Below are 7,558 nucleotides of genomic sequence, written 5' to 3'. Positions count from 1 at the left end.
CTTCAATCTTTTCTCCATTGATAAGAATGTTGTTTACTGGTCCAGTGGTAAGGATTTTTGTTTTCTTTACATTGAGATGTAATCCATAGTGAAGGCTGTGCTCTTTGATTTTCATCAGTAAATGTTTTAAGTCCTCTACGTTTTCAGCAAGCAAGGTTATATCATCTGCATATCACAGGTTGTTTTTAGTTTATAGGTCAGCTCATAATCCATTATGCTGTCAGAGTTGCTTGAGACTATGCTTATGCACACATTATTTATGACAAAAGTATTTTAGACTATGAATGATAGATTGATCTTGATAACACCTTATATTTCTTTAAATGTTTCAAAATTATATCCACATTCTGTGAAACCGGGTGGAGACCTGGTTGGCCAGCAATTTGGCAAGACCCGGGGAGTCAGTGGGCCCAGAGTCAGTAACATATCCACAGAGGACTAGAATGGAGAATGAAGTGTCCAGCTGATAAGAAGAGAGGGCATATCCACAAGAACACTCACACTTGCAGATAATACCCACTTGATCTGGCTTCAATGGCTGGATGATCAGAGCTCAACTAGAAAAAGAAAGAAATGGACAAAAAGAGTAATCTAATACAATTTGATGGACTTGACCTACACCTATGGATGTAGTAGCTCAAAAGAGGGAACAAATCCTTATAGCGAGGATGATTCCCACCCACTTCATACATAGAGTAGACAGGGATGGGCAACTTGGACATTGACTACCCAAAATGGGGGAGTGGGTGGCTACAAAGGCAAGAAGTGACTAGCTTACAAGCTTTCAAGAGGGAGCCTAGATCCAGAGGGTGCGGAAGAAGGTAGAATCTCCACTGAGTAGTATCCAATCGGTTTGGCGGGGCTGTTGAAAGGAAATGGGGATAGCACTCATGTAGTACAACAGTGAATAAATACTATCAGGTCTGACTGTGAGGGTTGGAAACATAAAGGTATACATTTTGTAGCAATAGGGGGGGGAGTGGTTGACTTTGCAGGCCAGGAGCGGAGGTCCCTGGGAACATAAAGGGAGAAGAGCGGAGTGAGGGACCCTACTCAGAGAAACAGTGATGCTAGAGATGGAGGCAGAGACGATGACATGGAGAGATGGAGCGGCTGGAACTCTAGACCCAGAGAGGGAGAGGGGCTGTATGCTGACGACCAAGGGGCAGCCTTGTGGGTGTACCCTTTGGGTGGTTGATGTTGCATGGAGGGGATAGTAACCATGGCAATGTAAGGATATACAATAGAATGAATGTAAAGCTAATGTTCTCACATGTAAACTATGACATAATTCACAATAAAAGAGTTTTAAAAAATTATATCCACAGACCTCTTTTCATGTGCTTCTCCTGACAAACCAGATAAACACTCTGTAAAATAAATGGTAGTTAGAGACTTACTTTGGCCATACATGTTCAAGGAAGTCAGTATTGCAACGCTGACGGTTTTACTCTAATTGTTGACCTTCTTTGCTGCACCATATTGACATTTCTTAGATGTTATCTGAATTTCATAAAGATCTCTGGTGGTAGTATAAGAGTTAAGCACTTGGCTTCTAACTGAAAATTGAACTGTTTGAATTCACCCAACAACTCCACAAGACAAAAGACTTGGAAATCTGATCCCCTAAACATTATAGCTTAGAAAATCTGAGACCGATTTACTTTGTCACCTAGGTTCTCTATGAGTTGGAATTGACTCTATGGCACCTAACAACAAAAACATCTATATCACAAACTAAATGTAATTTATTTTCTTATTGTAATTAATTCTTAGAGCTGATTGAATGTGCTTCCAACAAATTATCCTATTCCCCTGTTAAGTTATTTCAAATCACTTTCAATCAAAGAGGTTCTGAATAAACTATGCTTGGTCAGCTGGATAACAGAGATAGTCAAAACACAATTCTGCTCTTAATTCATAAACTTTTGGAATAATGTGTTGTTGTTGTTATGTGCCATCGAGTCGGTTCCGACCCATAGCGACCCTGTACAGGGTTTCCGAGGGTGTAAATCTTTATAGACATGTTAAATATTGCAGTTCAGTATAGCAAGAACTAAAAATGGCTCTAAGTACAAATGGTGTACTTGACGTTATCCAAGAGGCTGAAGATTTGAGTCCACTCAGAGGCATCCAAAAAAAAAAGATCTAACTATCTGTGAATGGGATAATGGGAATTTTTGATGGTGATTTCTGTACTACTCAATTTCTGTTATTAATTCTATATTTTTTTGTTTTGTTTTGTTTTAGTCTTCTTGACTGCTTCCATGACTGTTGATAGTGGATCCAAGCAAAATGAAGTCTTTGAGAACTTCAATCTTTTCTCCATTTATCAGGATGTTATTCATTGGCCCATTTGTGAGGATCTTTGTTGTCTTTATATTGAGGTTTAATCACTACTGAAGGCTTTGGTCTTTGATCTTCCTAAGTAAGTATTTCAAATCATTTTCACTTCTAGCAAGCAAGGTTTATCATCAGCATATCACTCGTCTTCCAATCTTGATGCCATGTTTTTCTTTATATAATCCGGTGTCTCAGATTATTTGCTCAGCATACAAATTGAATAAATATGGTGAAAGGATATGACCCTGTGACATGTATATCTTATTTTAAATATATCATAGAAATTTTAAAAAAAATTAGCTCATTGGTTCCATCAAGGGGGGGATCTGACTCCCTGTATTTGGGAATGGGACCAAGAATTTTCACTTTTTAAATGTTAAACAAGGAAACCCATTATGGCTTGAGAATCCTTACTAAAAATAATGTAATGGCCCATTCTTCAGGATTCATAGATACAAAGCTTTCAGTTAAGATAAGGGCAGAGTACTAACCAAAGAATTTTTAAAGTAGGAGTTCATTCAGTGGGATGATTTACTAGATGTAACATGATTGTAGGCTATTGGAAAATAAATGACTAGACCTAATAATCTAGAAATATACTTTAAAGAAATTTAGCAGTGAAAAAAATATTTAGAGAGGGCAATGATATTCTAAATTATATAAGAATTTAGGTTTGGTAGTTTTCTGCTTTTGTTTGTTTCAGAAACCTAGCATGTTTTCGCTGTATTTTTGTATTTAAGAAATTTTGTATTTAAGAAAATGGAAGTTTATGGCTCATGTTTAAACCTGAGTTTTTAAAGGGAAGCAAAATTATCTTGTCCTCAATCTGTGAATAATTATGCATAATAAAGTAAGGAAATCTCAAGATTACTATACAAATAAAACAGAAAAGAAAAGGAGCCCATGAGAGTGACAACCCTCACAACCTGGTTTTATGCCTTCAATGCTAAATGTTTAAGTCTCTAAGGATTGGAGTTTTGGTGTGGCACTGTGGGTTAATGCGCTGGACTGCAAGGTCCGTTTGGACGAAAAAAGGTCGGCAGTTCAAACTCACCAGCTGATCCTTGAAAACCCTATACAGCGTCGCTATGAGTCAGAACCAACTCGATAGCACTTAACAACAACAAGGATTATTTGTAGTCCTCATGCAGCACTGGAACTGAAGGATAAGCACTGGCCCACAAGGTCGGTTTGAACCACAAGGTCGGCAATCTCACCAGCTGCCCCTCGGAAACTCTACACAAGGTTGCTATGAATCGGATCTGACTCGACAGTCCTTAACAGCAAGGATTATTTGGGGTCCTGGTATGGCACTGTAGTAGAAGTGCTGAGCTGAGAGCCACAGGTCTGCTGCTGCTCCCTGGAAACGCTATATCGTGTCAATCTGAGTCGGAACCGGCTCTATGGCATTTAACAACAGCAAGCATTATTTTAAGGAAAAGGTTGAGTCATTGGCATATGGTAAGCATGAATCATTATAGAGCTGACTTGGTCTAAGAAAATTTTATTTTCAAAGAATTTCATTTTTAATTAAAATGATCAGTGTGTGAATATTTCACATGAAGAAATTTAAAATCTTGAAGCATAACATTTCAGACCTTTGATTGGAGTGTGGTGGGGGTGGTTATGTGCAAGTCAGTCGGTTCTGACTCATAGCGACCCTATATACAAGGTTTCTGGAAGTTTGCATATTTAGGGGAGCAGAAAGCCTTATCTTTTCCCCACAGAGAGAATGGTAGATTTGAACTGCTGACCTTGAGGTTAGCAACCCCTGCAATCCATCGTGTAGGTCATGCAAAATCTTCAAGTGTACTGATTAATAATCTAAAGCATTCTTTACATAAAAAGCCAAGAGTAGTACTTTATGAAGCTTTTAACCTTGATGTTGTTTTATTTGTTTTGAATTATGGATCATGCCATTATTTCTAGTACAAATACTTCCTTCAACACTGATCTGTTTTTTATTATTGTTATTATATTTCACAGCTATCAAGAACCTAAATGTGTGAAACTCTTTATACAGAAGACATATTTAGCTGATGTTTTCTCATTGGATTAAAAGAATAAACATTTTAAGATGAAGTTCCCATTATTGTAGTTTTCCATCCAGTGTCTTCTATGAGTATTTCAGTAACTTCAATCTTTCTGTGGTACACTGAGGAAACTTGGTGGTACTTTGGGTTAGGCATTGGACTGATGATAACTACAAGATTTGCAGTTCAAACCCACTAGTCACTCTCTTGGAGAAAGATGAGACTGTCTGATCCCCTAAAGATGTAAAGTCTTGGAAACCCTGTATAGGGTCACTATATGAGTCAGAATCAACTGTTTGGCAGTGGGATTCGTTTGGTTTGGTGGTTACACTAATATGATATTTTAAATAACAGTCTTTTAAAAATATATGCAAATTCAGGAGTGGCTGGTAGGTTTGAACTGCTTATCCTACATCGCCACACCAGGATTCCTCCACAGCAATAGGTCAGTCAAAGTCTAGTAGTACAAGAACCCACCTAGAGGAAGGCAAGGAAAGGCCAGGGGAGACAGAGGCCTACTTGCATCTAGGTGACATTTCTCTACAAAAGATTATGATGTTTTCTTTGTCCCAAAACTCTGAAACCAACAGGCTTTGGGGGATAGTAGTCCTCAGAAGTAAACAATTTGGGTCTAATATAAGAGGCCATCTTTGACTCATTGAACATTATATGATTCCATTAAGGAGACCCAGTGGTTCTACCTTGCTAACCAAAATGTCGACAATTCAAATCCATCCGTTGCTCCCAGGGAGAGCAATGAGGCTGTCTGCTTCTGTACAAAATTTACAGTCTCAGAAACAATACATAGAGTTGCTATGAGTTGAAATTGACTTAGTGACAGTAGCTTTCTTTGGTGGGGTTTATATGGTTCCATTTATATGAAATGTCCTGAGCAGGCAAATTTATAGAGATAGAAAGTTGATTAGTGGTTATGGTGGAGGGAAAGGGGTTAAATATTTGGTAAGTGCTGTAGATTGCAGAATTTTTTTGAAGTCTGATGAAAATATTCTAAAATTGATTGTGGTGATGGTTGAATCACTCTGAATATATTAAAAAAGATTGAAATGCATTAAAAGGCTATATCTTATAGTACATGAATTAACTTTCAAAAGAGGTGCTACAAAATACTAAAAAGCAAATTATTTTCTTCAAACATTGTGGTTTTTTTAGTTCTTTTCGAACCAGGGTATAAGCTTACTCAGTTCATCACAAATTATGGAAGTTTCAATGAATATAAGAATGAATTGTAATAAATGTTTCTGTTCTTACAAGAACTTGGTGAAGCTAACCATTCCCATCACATGGGGAGCTCAAACAGTGGCTAAATTGCATGTTCAAGAGATCAGAAAGCTTCCAGAGACTTATAAATGCTGTTAGGCATCTCAGCATTTGTTCAGAATCCTACGTGGTTTGAAAATCCAAGCTATCTTGTCATGCTTTTGATGATAGAAGTTACTTCAGAGTTTAACACTCTTGTATACTTTCCATGTTTGTTTATTTTTTATTGTTTCTTATTACAGTTAAATATTCCTCATCCTCTGGATATATATCTTTTTCAAATTACAGTCAAAATATCATTGAATTCTAATTTATTCACCATCATCTATGCTATTCTAATGACTTAGCACTCCACTGCTAAACAAAATGTCAGTGGTTTGGACCCCTTTTGCTCTGTAGGAGAAAGATGTCTGCTTCATTTATAGCTTTTACAGCCTAAGAGGTCCTATAGGACAGTTTTACTCTACACAGGGCCACTGTGAGTTTGACTCCATGCTATATAACCAGCACCACCAGTATCTACAGTTGAATTGTGTCATCCTATCTTTATCTTCTCTCAACTCTTACCCAGACCCAGCATGGCAGAAACATTGTTGGGATCAGACCATGGCTAGAGAAATAGGTAATTCACTACACCACAGGAAACACTTACCTTTCCCCAAGTTATCCATGTTTATTTTCATGTTGCTGTGCAGACACTCTTTGGTTCAGGTCAGAAACTGTTCGTGTTACTGCTGTCTGCAGCTAACATCATGCTGCTTTGCGGAGCTTGCATAGCTCCTGGAGTTTCGGCTCTGCTGCTCGGCATTTCTAAAGCCTCTATTGTGGGTTCCTGCCACGTAATATAGGCCTCTGCTGCCAAAGAGGTAAACATTCATATTTAGACCTTTCTTGCTCTGCACTGTGTTACGGTTCTTTTGACTCCACAGGTAAACTTTCTGCCCTAAGGTGCTCAGCTATCTTTCTGTGGGCTGGAAAAGTCACCACATTTGTCTCTTGTTGCCTTGCATTGACATCAGTGTTATAATTCTTTGTTCTGAGTCTATAATGTTTTCAGATCAGGAACCCTAGATTCTTGATCTAAAAGATGTTCACCAGTCCAGACTCTTCTTGATGGTAACTAGGTCATCCTGAAGCTTTGCAGAATTGGCTTTTATGTAATTACTATTAATCAATTTTAGTCATTGTCCTCTCATCAGGACTATAAATTGATTAATCCCCTCAGAAGACCCCCAATCACTCAATTTGCATTATAAAACTGACCACTCCCCTGCAAGATTGTGGTTTCATAAAGCATATTGCCAAAGTTAGAAAACCATAGCTAGAAAGGCCACATAAAAGCAATTCACTGTGCTGCAGTAGGTTTTTAAAATAACCACTCATGTTAAGGGGAATGATACCATCATTCTTACTAGTAAACCAGCATTTTACTTTCACAACAAATATACCCAGCACTACTTTTCTATCAATAGAACTAGAGATTATTCACATTCATTAATATGATAAATAATGTTCCTGGCTCTTATTTTCAGTGTATTGAAGTCCAATTTCCATTTTGAATATAATCCTAAATGTCCACATTTTATCACTGAAACAGCAGATGTCAATTTGATGAAGAGACATTTTAATCTATCAAAGGGCCATGCCTAGGGTAACTATAAAGTCAAACTTGACTGTCCTGATTGCTTGGAGATGAGAATTTCAGGACTCTTTAAAATATGAGGCCATGTAATCAACTATCCTTCAAATGGTCCTTTGCCTTACAGTTTTCTAATTCCTAGGTGGAATTGCTTGGCACCTTGAGGGGGTGTGGTGTGGAACAAGCATTAAAATAAACGTTCAAAAGATAATTTACTTTTAAAAGGGTGGACTGTTATGGCACTAGAAGGAAATGAAAAGATCAG

This window comes from Chrysochloris asiatica, unplaced genomic scaffold (assembly GCF_000296735.1).
Source record: "Chrysochloris asiatica unplaced genomic scaffold, ChrAsi1.0 scaffold00008, whole genome shotgun sequence".
Classification (NCBI taxonomy): Eukaryota; Metazoa; Chordata; class Mammalia; order Afrosoricida; family Chrysochloridae; genus Chrysochloris; species Chrysochloris asiatica.
The sequence above is the reverse complement of the archived record's forward strand: the minus strand, read 5'-3'. Positions refer to the sequence as shown.